This window comes from Felis catus, chromosome F2 (assembly GCF_018350175.1).
Source record: "Felis catus isolate Fca126 chromosome F2, F.catus_Fca126_mat1.0, whole genome shotgun sequence".
NCBI classification, from domain to species: Eukaryota; Metazoa; Chordata; class Mammalia; order Carnivora; family Felidae; genus Felis; species Felis catus.
The window spans coordinates 68,574,016-68,590,784 of record NC_058385.1 but is presented as its reverse complement, the minus strand read 5'-3'; the positions used below and the strand labels follow the sequence as shown (position 1 = coordinate 68,590,784).

At 45.8% G+C, this 16,769-nt stretch overlaps 1 long non-coding RNA gene across 6 annotated transcripts in view; it reads right to left on the bottom strand.

Annotated features, from left to right (window-relative positions):
• LOC111558569 overlaps nucleotides 1–16,769 on the bottom strand; it is a 243,718-nt gene that overhangs the window by 12,730 nt on the left and 214,219 nt on the right. For 5 of the 6 annotated variants that reach the window (XR_006592311.1, XR_006592314.1, XR_006592313.1 and 2 more), the window contains 2 exons: nucleotides 6,478–6,593; nucleotides 1,537–1,775 (listed from right to left, as the gene is read on the bottom strand). This is a non-coding gene — a long non-coding RNA (uncharacterized LOC111558569). The remainder of the gene's footprint in view (nucleotides 1–1,536; nucleotides 1,776–6,477; nucleotides 6,594–16,769) is intronic. The other variant, XR_006592315.1, reaches the window with a different exon arrangement.

Sequence of the window (16,769 nt, the reverse complement as noted above, 5' to 3'; positions counted from 1 at the left end):
GATATCAATACCTCAGAATTTCATCCAAGCGTTGCTAAGGAGTTGGTTTGCCTTATCTAATATATAAAACACATTATTGGGCCAAAACAGTAATTCCCAACCGTGGGCAATTTTGGCTCCCAGAGGATATTTGTTAATGTCTTTGAGCCAGTTTTCTTTGCTGCAGTTGAGTTGGGGTGGGGACACGGAGAGCCACTGGCGTCAGGTAGGGCAAAGCCTAGGGTGCTGCTGAACATCCCACAGTGCACAGGACCTCACTCCACGACAGAGTCATCTGGCCCAATAGGCCAATAGTGCTGAGGTTAAGAAACTGAACTTAAAGTATCCAAACCGTTGTGCAGGTATGAGGAATAATGGAAAGATAATGGGAGAGACTGGAAAGTCCATGTACAGCCTTGACTCTACATAAAAGCACTACATATAATAAAAACATCTCTCTCATCTGGTCAAATATTCAATAAATGTGAGTGGACCATCTGACTAATGGATTGCAAGGGATCCATTTGTATTTTATACAAAAAAAGGTTCAATTTTTTATAAACAGAAGTAAAAGAAAAAACATAAGGTGAATAGTTATTTAATGTTAAGATAGACAAGATATTTCTTTTGTTTAATGTTTATTTATTTTTGAGAGAGAGAGAGAGACAGAGCACGAGCAGGGGAAAGACAGAGAGAGAGAGAGGGAGACACAGAATCCGAAGCAGGCTCCAGGCTCTGAGATGTCAGCACAGAGCCCGACACGGGACTCGAACTCGCGAACCATGAGATCATGACCCCGTGAGATCATGACCTGAGCCAAAATTGGACGCTTAACCGACTGAGCCACCCAGGTGCCCTGACAAGCTATTTCTGAAAGTAACATTAATTCTATCCACCGTTCAGGGTCCAGTTCAAGTTCTTGAACCACGTTCCTGGGAAGTGGCAAGAAGAATGGAATAAATTTCTATCGCCCAACAAACAGAGTAAGTTGCAGCTCTAGGGAGGCTGGCTTATGCCTGCAGATAAGCAAAAGGCCTGATTAAATAGGATTTTGTCAAAGGAGCTTAAGTTTCACTTCTAAGTCCATGCTTTCAAACAAGGATAAAGAGTGTTCCCAAAGAGATATGGATGCTGGAGAATCAAGTCCCAGCTCCAGTGTTCAGCTTCTGTCTAGAGAACACGGCCAGCCAGCGATGCACATGCACCTTTCCCTACTTGTGGTTACATCAATACATTTTAGTCCTTGTGCCTGGTTTATTTACCCCCTTGCAAACCACATGGGTTGGCTCGCCTTGATTGATGAAAACAAAATCAATTGCTACAGTGTCATTTTCGAAGAGAAAGGGGGATATATTATATATAAGACACCAAAATGATGCAATTTAGAACACGATACCTACAGTCACAGACAAGAACATCTTTTCTTCAGTATGGCTACAAGTCTTCGTCCGATGTTTTTTTTCTTTAAATTCTCCATATAACTGTCCCTGTAGGCTTGGGGGGTGGGGGGAAAGATGTTTTGGTCTCGTCTCAAGCCAGTAACATGCACAACTATACCTGTAGCTGTTCTCTTCCAAGAGTCCATGTATAACCCAACGGCAGTTCTGGGTGTGTTTGGAGATGCTCTTCCCAGTCCCTTCCTCCTAGTTCACTTCCAGTCTGGGCAGTGAAGTCCATACTGGCCTGTAACCTTGTTCAGAATCAGAACGGGGAGCCAGTCCCGTTACCGCTGGCATCCCAAGCGAGGAGGCAAGAACGCAAGTGGAGGACCAGGGTTCCAGAAAGCAGATGAGGCTCTTTACAGAGAAAAAGAGAGCAGAGCACAAGGAAGGTGAGTTACATTTTAAGTAAGGAGACTGAGCATCAAATTAGACAGCACAGCCTATTGTACTTCAAAGAACAAAATACTTTCTAAACCTCTGCATATAGGGGCACCTCGGTGGCTCAGTCGGTTAAGCGTCCAACTTTGGCTCAGGTCACGATCTCACAGTCTGTGAGTTCAAGCCCCACATGAGGCTCTGTGCCGACAGCCTAGAGCCTGCTTTGGATTCTGTCTCCCTCTTTCTCTGCCCCACCCTTGCTTGCACTCTGCCTCTCTATCTCTCGAAAATGAACAAGCGTTAAAAAAAATAATAATAAATAAATAAACCTCTGCAGATAAACATGCGGCTTAAGTGTGGAGATTTTCTTAGACTACAGTAACTGGACATTGGACAAACTTTCCTTAACTATACCACACTCCTGGAAAAGATTTCTCAGTCCATTCCAGTCCTCGGTTTGTCCATATTACCTGCCCAATCATTTGTTTTTCATACAACTTCCTGTATTTTTTGCATTTCCAAAATCTTGACTTGTCACTTAATTTTGCATGTAACTGTACCTGGGCTTTCCATCTATGCTTGGAGTAACCTGAGGACGGGGAGTTTGCTTATTTTGTGTTCTCCAGAGTAGAAAGCATAATTCTTTTCCCCAAACTAGTGGTATTTTGTGATTTTAAACTGTAACTGCTTAATGAATCCACACAAATGAGTGGAGGACAGAATAATATCTCATCTGCCCAGAACTCACTGCCCCAGTAGTCTTATCTTTTTGAAGCATGTGAAAGAGTCCTAAGAAAAAGAAAAGCTTTCAAACATCCAAAATGGGTGTTATTAAGTTCATTTGTACCATCCTAAATGAGCGTGAAATAACTAAAGGGAAAATCCTGAGATTGTTAAAGCTAGGAATTATTTTAACAATGTGACACAGGAATTAGAATAGGGTAAATAAGTTTTGACGCAGATATTTCTTCAGATGGCATGACATTGGAGTTTTTGTTTTTTTCTTTTCATCAAAAGCCAACCAGCCTAAATCTCTCTCCTTGCTATACAGAGGAGACACTGTTCCTGGATGACAAGGAGTTTTAGCACCGCAATTTTGCCAAATGTACTCGGGACGGAAAAAAAAACCCAACAAAACAAAACCCAAAACCTTATTTTTCATCATTTTCATGGATATGTGCAATAGGCAACAGGAACAAGAATGGCTAAAAGAAATGCAATAAATGATGATTCCGTTCATAATGGGTTACTACAGGGAATTACAGATAAAGCATTTAAATTCTCTGGAGATAGACTTTCTTTATTTTTAACTGTGTTAATTTTTTTTAACATTTATTTACTATCGAGAGACAGAGACAGAGCATGAGCATCAGAGGGGCAGAGGGAGAGGGAGACACAGAATCCGAAGGAGGCTCCGGGCTCTGAGCTGTCAGCACAGAGCCCAACGAGGGGCTTGAACTCACAAACCGCGAGATCATGACCTGAGCCAAAAAGTCAGACGTTTAACCATCTGAGCCACGCAGGCGCCCCTGGAGCTAGACTTTCAATCCAGGTACAAAGTAATGATTTTTATGAAACAGAATAATTTGGCAAACCTGGCATAGACAAGTATGAAACACAGAAGAGAATCAGCAAAACAGACAGAATCCGACATGAATCAGTATGAGCAGCCAGGCCGGAGCATGAGAGCAGTGCGGCTTGACGTGTGACTAAAGGACTCGCCATCACCTGAGGCAGGGGACTGTGGTGTCAGCCAGTTATGTTATCACTGGATCAGGATTGTCTCTGTGCTCTGTGACCGTAACACTGTGCTTAAGTGAACCGCCGCTGATCTTACGTATTAAAGTAGTCACTCCTGACTCGCTCTTTGTGTTACCTTTAAAAAGCATCAAGTCAAAAGCACTGTTTAGGTATTGTTAGAAACCGGTTTCATGCAACAGTTACAGGTTCCATTTAGTTACTCAAAGTGACGGAACCTTGGAGATCGAGAAGAAAACGACTCAATTTTTCTCTTCGAAGCTCATAAACAGAAATTGCTATTAGAAATAAAACAAAAATTAAGTTAAAACTGCTGATAAAAATAAGTACGTTGTTGGGGCGCCTGGGTGGCTCAGTCAGTTGGGCGTCCGACTTCGTCCGATCTCGCGGTCCGTGAGTTCAAGCCCCGCGTCAGGCTCTGGGCTGACAGCTCAGAGCCTGGAGCCTGTTTCGGATTCTGTCTCTCTCTCTCTCTCTGTCCCTCCCCTGCTCATGCTCTGTCTCTCTCTGTCTCAAAAATAAATAAATGTTAAAAAAAAAATCAAAAAAAAAATAAGTATATTGTGGGGGCGCCTGTGAGGCTCAGTCGGTTAAGCATCCGACTCTTGTTCTTGGCTCAGGTAATGATCTCGCGGTTCATGAGATTGAGCCCTGCGTCGGGCTCTGCACTGACAGCGTGGAGCCTGCTTGGGATTTTCTCTCTCTCTCTCTCTCTCTCTCTCTTTCTCTCTCTCTCAAAATAAATTTTAAAAAATTAAAAATAATAAGTACATTGTGTTAAATTTTAAAAGCATGCATTTTAGAACCTAAATTTCCAAGACCACTTTCTTCTGTTTACTGTGAGTAACTTAGATAAGATTCAATTAAAAAGGAGTACTGTGGGTGTGGCCATGACAGAGTACGGGTTCTAGACCGCTCCCATCCCCACTACTGTAAACAACTATAAAAGTGGACAAAATAAGCGAAGCATTTCTGACGGAGAAATGGGAGAGGAAAGGGGTGATGTCAGCGCACAGCTTCGTGCTACCAAAAAACCAGACACATGTGGCAAGCTCAGTATTTTCTCAACTTTCTGCTTTGGGGACCTTCAAGGTTCCCATATGTCACCAGGAAAAGAGCCCAAGGAGAGAACGGCACTCTTGCTAAGCTGATGAGGCAGCAATCAGAGTCAAGGACTTCTAGAGCCACTGGAATTTGCACGACCATGACCTAAAGAGAAGAGCACTGCGCAGACAGGAGGTTCCAGAATGCTGCGTGGGGAAACGGATCCCTGGCCAGGGCTGGATAGAACATATGTAGGGAGAGCTTCTTCTAGAGCAGAGAGGAAATACCGCAGTGCTTCTAGACTCTGCTTCTGAGTACAAAGGAAATAAATCAGCGATTCAATAAACTAAAACACGAAAGAAAAATATGCAAACATTTGGAAGTTGCACAACACCCTTCTCAATGCTACAGTCAAAAAAGAAGTCACAAAGGACATGGAACTATTTCAAGCAATCGTAATGGAAAGGCACCATGTCAATAATTTTAGGAAGCATCGAAGGCTGTGCTAGAGGAAAACTTCCAACTCTGAATATTTATATGCAGACCAAGAAAAAAAAGAGCTAAAAACGAGTGATTCATGTTTCCACTATAAAAGGATAGAAGAACAGGAAAATAAACCCAAAGTAAATAGAGGGAAGGAGTTAGTAAATATGAAATCTAAATCAATGAAATAGTAAACAAACATCACAGAGAGTAAGAAAGCTGAAAGGTGGATCTTTAGAAAGAGAACCAAAAATTGCCAGAGTGAATGTTACGTGCCACCCCAGATGCTCTATGTTAATTAAAACAACGCGGTCCATCGCGCTCCGGCCCCTGAGTTCACCGTTTTTGAGGTTTCCTAGATGGACCTGATGGACGGTTCAGCCATAAAACACCTAAAACTTCATCTAGTCCAGCAGGGTCTGAAATGCCAGAAGAGCTCAATAAATATTTATTGAATAGATGATTGAAGTGTTTCCTTTATCAGAGGAGGAGGCCGAGAGGCAGGAAGGGACTTGCCTAAGGTCACCAAAGCCGTAAGTGGTAGAACCTGGGTTCAAGTCATATCTCTGGACTCTGGGGTTTGTCCTCCCCACAGACCATGTTTTCTGCCTTAGCCAGATCAGATTTTAGACTTTCAACTCTCTAGAACTCTAGTGAACCTTAATAACTAGTTCTGTATAGAGGAAAATTTTAAAACCATTGTCATAATCAACCAGGCTCAGGCAATGGCCAGAATTTAGCAACTCTAGTCAGAAGGGAGGAAGGGGTAGGAAAGAAGTGATTAGAGGGGCTGGCATCTGAGGAGGCATAACATGATCTACCTCCTCCTAAACACATAAAACAACAGCAAACAGATACATAGCATGTACTTTAAGTCAGGTGCTTCCCTAAAAACTCCACAAAACTAATATGAAAGTACTCAGTCCTCACGACAACCCCACAACATAAGAACTATTATCATCCCCGTTTTACAGGTGGCAAAACTGAGTCAAAGGCAGGTTAAGTACCTCACTTAAATTCATGGAGCTAATATGTGGTGGAGTCAGGCTTTAGATGCAGGCAGTCTGGTTCCAAAGTCTATGTCGCCCACATTATACAAAGAATCGCTTTTACTGTGGACCCTAGCTCCTAGTTAGATAGGCAGACCAGACCTCAAATTCTCCTCCAGAGGTTGAAACCCCATAAAATAATGACAGGTCCCCACTGATGTTGCAAGCCTTGCACACAGCTAGGTTGATGGCGAGTACCACGATACCCGTTCCTTCCTTCCCCCCTCATTCGTTATTAATCACGTGACACATTAAGAAACGTATAGATGTGAACTGAGTTAGTGTTCTGAAGGAATGGAAGACAGTGTTTTCAGAGCGAACCACAAATATTATTTCACACCTACCATACACTAGCTTCACAGATCGGAGACTGGCCGGGACTAGAGAATATTTACAGTAGTGGTCCGTGATTAGAAACGTCTGCGCCAGCCATGTTAGACTGCCCCTGCTCTTATGGGGCCTGCAGGATAGAAGGAAAGACAAATATCAGTAAGTTAATCCATTAGAGAATGTATAGCTGCAGAGTGAGTGAGGTGCTCTAAAGGAAAGGAAGACAGGGCTGTATTAGTGATTCACAAAGGACGCTGAGCTGGCCCCAGGGCAGCACAATAGCCAGCCTTGAGAAAAAGATGCCTGGCTGAGAGCTGAAGGATGAAAAGGGGACACAGATCCACAGGGAGAGAGTTCCAGGCAGGAGAAGCAGCACTTGAAAAGGCCAGAGGGAGCTGCTGGTGTGAAAGCCCAAGGGACCAGGGACTGGGTGAGCCGAGGCTACCGCAGGAGGCAGAGACAGGCCAGGCGGCGTCTGAGAGCATCATGATCTTTGTGCAAAGGGCATTAACAAAGCAGTGGCATGAAACCAGGAGCACCCAATACAGCCGAAAAGAGACTACACAAATAATGACACTCAGATCTTTTGTCCTCTTCCTCCCAACCTCCAGCCTCACTCGAGTTCACGCCCGCCCGCAAAATTCAGCCAGCAGGGGTCCTCACCAAGCCACCAGATCACAGAACCTTGGTGTCAGCAGGGAGTTAGACAGCATCTATCTAGTCCCACCACCTGCTGGGTAAGCCCTATCTTGTCCCCTCTGAGGCCCAGGCGGTCTCTAATCTCCGCAAAACTAGCCATCTGAAACCAGCATAGGCTTAATAGCTAGGCAGCCTCCAGCAAGTGAAATCATCTCTACGAGCTCCATTTCTTCGAATGCACAGAAGGCGACTGTGATGTCAACTGATTATTAAGATGACGTAGGTAGAACTGTTTCCAGCACCGTGCTCAGCCTTTGTCTCACAAGTGACAATTTAATCTGAATTCAGCCTTTCGTTTGGAGCTACATCTTTCTCCCGTTTGATCCTCACAATACGGGATGGCTATCGTCCTCCCCCCAACCCCCGCCAAGCAATTTTGCAGATGACAGAAAAACCAAAGCTCAGACTACGGAAGTCGCCTGCCGATTGCCGGCCGGCAGTAGCTCCCTTCATTCTGCTCGTAAACCGAGTGACCGGCCAGACTCTCGTCTCACATTTAGTCAGAAGAGGCTCCAAGAATCCTTTGTGCCTACTGGAGACTCACAGACCCCGAGGAAGCCTAGGCAGGTAAGGGTAAATGTTTTAAAAAGGAGATGGTGAGAGGAAACCTTGTGTCTCCCAGCAGCAGGGACGGTAAGGGGCAAGGATGCACGCCTGAGCTGGTCCTGCTCTGGAAAGAAGCCTCATGGTGCCTACTGTGTCTCCATGAGCTCACATCACCTTGAAGCTGGCGTCTGTAGGTGCACAGCCTGGTGATTATGCCAGTCAACCCTCGCAGGGGCTTACTCTTCCAGAGACGGCCACTTACACATTCACAGCTTCCGGGGTTGAGGACATTTCAAGGCTGGAGTAAACGCTCCGTTGTTTCCCTAATGCCTCTTGCTCCTTCCCTCCCACTTGCAGCCTACACCTCGGAGTGGGGGATGATGCAACAGACTGAGGCTTTGGAGACTATTCTCTGCCTGTTTGTAGTCCCTAGGCCACCATGTCTGCAGAATCCTTTCACGGCATTGGAGTCCAGGGCCAACACAACCTGACACCAACCCATCAGCTCCATTGACCTCCATGTCCCTAGGGAGTACATCATAGATGTGCCATAAATAATTCCTAAAATAATAGGGAGTGTAATGAATGAAACTCAAAAAGTGTATATTAGGTTTGACTTCATGGAGTTTCATTTATAAGCAGTAAGACCTGACTCAGAATCTTCTCGATACGGAATGTGTTGTAATGGCCTTCTACTTCTCCTCTACAGTCCTGAATGATGCCAAACACGCAGAGGAACCAGCTAGGTTTCTGCTTGTTCTGAAACATCTCTCTGTCTCTCTCTTTGACACACACACACACACACACACACACACACACACACAGTACCTTTCGATCTCCTTATGAGTTTTAACAAGCAACAGAGTGTTGAATAGGTTGGCAAGCTATTGAGTGACTTCTCATTTGCTGTCAAAGTAGGCAGACACACGGTCCTAGGGAATGTGCATGGGTGTTGGTGGCACATTATGGACCCTACAATCTCCTAGTATGTCATTTGGGCAGTTACTTAGCTCTGAAACTCTATCTCCAGCAGAGAAGTAGAAATGCTCATAGTCATCGAGTGGCAGGGGAAAGAATCATGATGCAGTCATATGGGGAAAGACATCCTGAGCTCAAACCCATTTCACTGCAGTGGATGCTGGAGTGCTCCATGCAGAGTCCTCCTTCCCATGACTCAGAAACCCATTCTTGCAGCTGCTGGGATTGTGGGGTGCTGACAGCTCACAGCTGAGTTCCTCCCCAGGAGCTGCTCTTCCCTGGCCTTGCCCAAAGTCACATCCCTCTTCCAGGGACAACATGCAAGCATTTGGAAGTGTGGGCCTCTTTCTCAATTCAGGGAAGCTCTGAGGCCAGAAGGCCTCCATTCCCCCAGCTCCAGAAATGCCCAGAAGATCAGCTTCAGGTTTGCTGCAGTCACCTTTACCCAGTCCTGCTTCTCTTCCTCCCTGACAGGTGTTTTTACAGAGAAGTCTCACTAGGTAAGTTTCCACAAGAAAGCCTCCCTTTCAGAGTCCGTTTTTTGGATAGTGCCTGTGAATTTTGCTCTTATAGCAATTCTCCAGAGTCTCAAGTGTCACACAGATAACTACACATGGTGGGGTTGGAATTCTTATGAGAATCCTGAGATTTCAAGTCCAGCCCTCCTCTTGACCTCTGTCCTTCTGTCCCTACACATGAAATGCGGGTGGAAGAAACCACACACAAACAGACCCATATAGTTCAGCCCATTGGTGGTCACCAGATTCTGGTCTTAGTGACAATTTTTGTCAAGAAGTTGGATGCTTCCTCATAACCAGGGTTTGGTCCAGTTTTGTGACCGCAGAGGGATGGACAGTCTAGGCTCCAGTCAGACACACTAAACTTTCTAAAAAAGTCTTCCTGAGATTCATTTTTATTTAAAAAATAATCTTATTGAACTAATACTAAGTCCAAGCTTGAGTGATCAGAATTTGGGGGAGTTAATCCTACAGATGAGTAATGAATAGTCTCTGCCATTCATCCACTTATTTATATATTTTTAGCCACCTATCCACCCATCCATCTGCCCATCCATCCATCCATCCATCCAACCGCTATATATTGTGTGCATTCCATGTGCCATGAAATATTCTAAGTTTTCCACACATGTTCTCCACTCATCTTCCATCAATAACATGAAGCTTAGGAGGTGTTAGAACTTGTTCAAGATGACTTCGGTAGGAAGAGGCAGAGTGAGAAATATAATGCCCTAAGGCCCATGCTCTCCTAACCATTGTATCGCATTGCTCTCCCCATCAGAACACAGCTAAAATGAAAGTCAGATTATGAGAAACGATAGGAATTACTATCAGACACAGGAAAGAAGATACATTTAGGTGAGCAACCTAAGCCTTCCTGGAGAAGGAACAAGTTGGCCTTTGGAGTGACCAAGGCTCCCTTCCAGACAGCAAGCTCAGCAATTTTGCTTCAGAGAAAGAGCAGAAGGGGTCCAGGCTTCAGAGTCCTTCAGAGTCCTGTCCTCATCTGTTATTAGCCGTGTGACCCTGGACACCTTTCTTAACTTCCCTGAGCTTTCATTTTGTCAACATGAGAGACCTCATTGACTTTTTGTAAAGCTTAATGAAAGTATGAAACACATCTAGTCCAATACCTGAAACCACAGTGGACATTAACAAATGATGCTTGATTTGAGCCAACACGAATCTCTAGGTTACAGTAAAAAAATGGAGAAAAGTTCATTAGTCCGTTTCTCTAGTTTGTGCCTTAAAGAAGACTAAGCCAAAGGGGGACTTTGCTCCTGTCCGCAGATCTCACATTACTGATCATGAAAACCATACATTGGCACATACACACTTGCAAACACACACACGAGCACACACACATATGGCACACGTGCACACACGTGCACGGACACTCAGGCATGAGCCACAGGCCCACGGGGAAGAAGCACATAGTGCGTTCTGGCACCATAATAAACCTTCACGTGAAGTTCAATGTGCAGTGTTCTTAATTAAAATCTCTCAAGAACTCTTGTTGTTGGCAACATCAGCACCCAAAGCCATATTTACGTTGTTAATTATTCAAGTTACAGTGAATAAGAAACAACGCCCAGGCTTCCCATAAAATTGCCAAAAATTAAACCCGGGAAATGGGCAATAAATGTCATTTGAAATGGTACTGATGCCAGTTAATTGCAAGACAACTGTAAAATAATGGGGCAAGAGGTGCTTCAACAATGCCTAATTAGTAACTACATGGACATTTTCTTGGAAAAAATGGCAATTACACGGTGCGAACACTTAGCAGTCATCATCAAAGGCCCTTTACCAATATTAGCTAATTAATCTTCCCCACAATGCCCGGCAGGAGGCAGAACATGTCTTTGTGGAGGGAGAAGAAAAAGGCCCAGAGATGCGAATGGCTAATCCTCTTTCCTGCTTTGCTTGTCCAAAGTACAGTTCGACACTCTTGCTTTCAAAGCACACAGGAGGGATCCCCAGGCAAGGGGAGAAGGATTTCCTGCTCAAGGAGTGACTTGCCCAGGTGCTGTGTAAGGTGAATGTGATGAAGTCTTGGCTTCCTCCTGATGAATTCATGCCTCTCAGCCTGGCTGTCCCTGGGAGCCCCCCACACGGAGCTGCTGTCCCAGGTACACGCATGCTCTTGAACGTATCTTCAGCCTCTGCCCTTTTTCTCAGCAAGAAGGCTTTTGATCTCAAACATACTGACCCAAAGAAGGGGGGCGAGACACTTGTTTTCTTAGAACACGGTTCGCAACTTTGGGTTCAACCCAGCTGTAAGGTTTAGCATTATTTCTGGAGTGTAGTTGATTTTGATTAGGTGAAAATATGACAAAGCAATGGATGATATCTTGTATGTAGTAATTTAATCCACATCAAAAGTTTATGAGCAATGAGAAAATGGAGAAGAAGACAGGAGAGAATGGAGAGGTACAGAAAGAGGAAGAAGGGAGGGAAAAGAAGGAAGATAAGAAGGCAAGGAAAGGGAAGGAAACTCGGTGCCTTCAGTTTTCATAGCAGCTCTATGAAGGGGGCATAGTTACCATTCCCATTTTATAGATGCTGAAACTCAGGTATGGAGACGTTACATGGCCTGCAAGGTCCCGTAGTCAGGAAATTGGCGAACCAGGCCCTAAGCCCATCTCTATTTGATCTTAAATTCTTAGTTTTTCCCACAACACTGCTTTTACGATGAGTTTCCTGGCCACCTTCCATCCTGCCTCTAAATGCTTAGTTAAGAGATGGCCAGTGGGCAAACGTAAAGCACTCTGGAATTTGACTACCCTAACAAAGTACTTGATAAGTGGAGTTCCAGGCCCAGGTCAAATCCAAACACAATTTTCTTAGAGCAGCACAAGATTCATTATGTGCCTCTTCAGGATCACAAAAGAGGGAAGGCCACATAATACTGGAAGGATTATCCTCCAGGATCCGGAAAACTTGAAAATCCTGGATCATGTTTCTTACCTATAAAACGAGCAGAGCAACACCTGGCTGGCTCAGGTCGAGCGTCCAACTTTGACTCAGATCATGCTCTCACGGTTCATGGGTTCAAACCCCACGTCGGGGTTTGTGCTGACAGCATGGAGCCTGCTCTAGAGTCTCTGTCTCCTCCTCTCTCTGCTCCTCCCCCACTTGCACTCTCTCTTCTCTCTCTCTCAAAAATAAGTAAACATTTAAAAAATTTTAATGAGCAACGTAATAGCACCTACATTATGAAGCTTCCCTGAGGATTAAGTGAGCAAAACCTTAGGGCCTGGCATGTAGAAAGCATCCAATAACCATTAGCTATGTTTTAAGCATATACTGCCCTACTCATGATTGCTAATGATCACTCCTTCACTCAAGATATGGTGCACAGATGAATTTTGCTGGCTGTGGAGTCAGCCACAAATTTAATTAGCTAAATTTCAACCCTGCATCATCTAATTACTCTCTATGTGACCATGGGAGAACTATTCAGCCTCTGTGTGCCTCAGTTTCCTCATCATTAAAAAGAGTGTGATTATAACATCTGCGTGTCTTTTTAACACGGTTGTTTGTGGGGTTTGAATGAGACAATGTATGTGAGGCATTAAGCCTGGCACCTGGCCAATATCAAGGAGTTGATAAATGTTAGCCATTGGTATCCATTCCAAGGAGGCGTATCTGGCACACAAAAAGGACTCAGTCCACGTTTGAATCCTAGATACAAAAAAATCAACTCGATACCTCATCAACAAACTTTTATTGCACACCCACTCAATAATAGGCAGTGTCCTATGGGCTGTCCTATTTATTCAGACCTAAATAATCACATAGTTCATGCCCTTAGCTGAGAGAATTGTCTTCCGGTATAGACAATGGGGTAAGGATCTCTAGACACGAGGGCAGACTGAGAAGACTCTTCTGTCCCAGGGTATCCAGGAGTGTTGAAGAAATAAAGTATGTTGCAGTGCACGAAGTCTCAGGAAAAGACATTTCATCCACCTTCCTCCCCAAGGTAAGAGTTCGTTTAATCTGAAGGGTCACTTCAGGAATGAACAAACGAGGTCTCTCTTTCCACCAAGTGACACCCTGTCTTTTAACCTCCCTACAAACAGGACGCTTTGTAAAACAGTAGTTTCCACTGCCTGACAGACAGCTCCGAAGTTCATCTACCTACTGCTTACACTGAAACCCAGTCCCCTTGAAATGCCCACCCCTGGTCACCGTCCCTCCTCTGGAGCTGGGCAGAATCGGTGTGACCCCTCCCCGCCCCACAGACCTTCTCACACGTCCACCCCACGTCCAACTCTCTGGTCGTCTTTGTTTCTTTAAGCTGCATTTGCAGATGTGTTGTGATGAAAGCCCAGTAGACACGAGCATCTTCTCCCAGTGGTGAGCTGCCAGGTGCGGGGGCCCCCGTGAGACTGCGCCCTGGGGGCCTGGCACCACGGCTCTGGCCTCAGGGTCCGGGTCAACCCCACCTACACCTGTGAACTGGGTTGATCTGCCACAGTCCCCTCTCCTTAGTCTTTACTGGTGGTCTAACCTGTGCTCCAGTGTCAAGCCTCTGCATAAAGGAGCTGCCACCAAATCTGCCTTTGGGGACTTCAAAGATTTACTAGCCAAAAAAGTGACCAAGGCAGAGATTTCTGGGCCCAAAACGGGGCCAGTGGGGCTCCTCAACGCATTCCCTGCCAGCTAAGGCCAAAGCAGTCTGGTCTAAAATCATGGGTCCTCTTCCAAAGGAGAATTGCCCAGTTCACCTGTACCTCCTCTCCAGTGACTGCTCACCACTGCAGACGGGGTTCGTGGGGTGGCATTGACCAATGACTGTCCTTGGTATCAGTTCTCTCCTGCCCGGAGAGAAAAGCATGGTGATGTCCTAACCCCACAGCGTTCCCTTCAAGGCTCCCTGAGCTTGGTTCCTCCTTATCTGCCCAGCCTTATTTCCCACCACATCCCCCCTCCCGCTCCCCAAGCCCCAGCTGATCAGTAGCCTTGTGAATGCCATTTCTCTTTGCAACACTCTTCCGGGCCACTTGTGGCACGAAGGCCTGCTCAGAGCCTAGCACCCCCAGGAGGCTCTCCAACATCTCCCCTGTCTCAAATGAATTCACCTCACTATCATCTTTATGGTTAGTTGTTTGGGGATCTCTTCTGGCATTCGGTTATTCACTCCAAAAGTTCTGTAAGCTCTTATTAGAAGGCAGGGTCTGCTAAGGGTACAGCAAGTATTTAATCTTCCCTAAAATCATATGAGGCAGGTATACTAGTTTACAATCTTTGGAATTACATCTAGAGAAATAGATGATAGAGATAGATAGATAGATAGATAGATAGATAGATGAGGAAGCTAAGTCTGGGCGCCATGGCATCCCGGCATGATCACGTGGGCTGTGAATGGTAGAATCTGTTCTATCTGCCGCCAGGGTCTGTGTAATCAGGCCCCAGGCTCTGCTCTTCACTGATGCTCCTGAAGCGCAGGAGGCCCAGAAGCAAAAGACACTGAGGACGAGTTCCTGGAAGCCAAGCTCCTTGCACGGAGCAGGAGGAGCCACGCAGATAGGCGCTGTATGGAGGCCATGGAGAGAGGACAGGAGGCTCCAGGCAGGACAAGCACAAGGTGGACCAGCGCTGAGCTGACGCCCCCTGGTGGCACACAGGGGAGTGACGTGAGTCAGGTCCAAAGGGCTCTCAGGAAGGAGGGGGCACTTTGAAATGGAAAGGTAAGGCTCATTTGCAACCACTGGGATGGAGCTGGAGAGTATTATCCTAAGCAAGATAAGTCAGTCCGAGAAAGACAAATACCATAGGATTTCACTTATATGTGGAATTTAAGAAACAAAACAAATGATCATAGGAGAACGAGAGAGAGGCAAACCATGATACAGCCTTTTTTTAATATTCATTTATTTTTGGTAGAGAGAGCGTGAGCAGGGAAGGGGCAGAAAGAGAGGGGAACAGAGGATCTGAACTGGGCTCTGCACTGACAGCAGCCAGTGCTATGCGGGGCTCAAACTCACAAACAGTGAGGGTATGACCTGAGCCGAAGTCAAACACTCAGCCGACTGAGCCACCCAGATGCCCCAAGAAACAGACTCTTAACTACAGAGAATGAACTGGTAACTGATGGTTACCCGAGGGGATGTGGGTGGGGGATTAAACAGGCGATGGGGATTAAGGAGGGCACTTTTCAGCACAAGCACTGGGTGTTTGGAAGGGTTGGATCCCTAAATTGTATACCTGAAACTAACATTACACTGTATGTGAACTAACTGGAAGTTAAACAAAAACTTAAGAAAGAAAAAGAAAAGAGAGGTAGGGCCCTGTGTGGAGGCAGTGAGAGCAGGGGGCATGGGAATCCACCCATACAAAGGCCTGAATATCGAAGTGCTGTTTAAAAAGAAACAAGGTAGGGGCGCCTGGGTGGCGCAGTCGGTTAAGCCTCCGACTTCAGCCAGGTCACGATCTCGCGGTCCGTGAGTTCGAGCCCCGCGTTGGGCTCTGGGCTGATGGCTCGGAGCCTGGAGCCTGTTTCCGATTCTGTGTCTCCCTCTCTCTCTGCCCCTCCCCCGTTCATGCTCTGTCTCTCTCTGTCCCAAAAATAAATAAACCTTGAAAAAAAAAATTTAAAAAGAAACAAGGTCTTCAAAGACAAGCGATACCCTTCCTGCCTGATGACTCCTCAGACTGCGAAGGACAGGGTTTTAGAGGCACCTACAGGTGCACTGAGTAGCGTGTTTCCAGCCTATCCTCCAGGCGGGCAGAGGTCACGGTGCCCACCCCACCCCCCATTCAAAGACAGTGATGCCCTGGGTCACTGTCAGACAGGTCCACTGAGACTGGACCGTGAAGGAGTTTGGGAGCTCCCCTCTGCCTTTCCGACCTTCTCCCAGCCAACCCCCCGCCCCCAGTTCATCTATAGCAAGGAGCTTTTTGTGAAGACCAATATCAAGCACTGCATGGTAGTGAGAATTTTTAAAAAATCTAAAAGTGACAGCAATTCCCTCGATGGTGACCGCTGCCTCGTACAAAAAGCAATTTCATGAACTATTTCAATACAACACAGCAAGTGTCATGAGTGAGGCATGCCCCAGATTGGGACTGGCAGGCAGGTTTCATCTGGATCATCCGCTCTGGTTCATTAGTAGCTTCCTGGAATGACTTAAAAAGGATTCTGAAGTGGAATCCAGGCTCAGCCAAGAAAGTGTGCCATCACTAATTAGTAACGTGTGCCAGGAATGTAAGGGAGAAGAGTACAATGTAGGAGGTACTACGGGAGGAGAGGAGGGGCTATGAACACAGCCCTCGGAGTTAGGGAAGACTTCCTATGGAAAGTGACGTCTGAGATGACCCTGAAGAAGCAAGAGCAGATGGTCAGGTAAGGCAGGTAAAGGTGCCAGTGGAGGAATAGAAGAGAATACTTCCCAGACACAGAATAGCTTGAGCAGAGGCAAAAGAAGCGTGTGTTCAGAAGTTGAGTCTGACTCCAATGAAAAGAGTGAGAGGTCAGGGGCAAGGTGAGGTTGACGGACAGACTAGAATCAGGTTGTATGGGACAACTTGCCCCCTCTAGTACACAGGTGATGTGACAT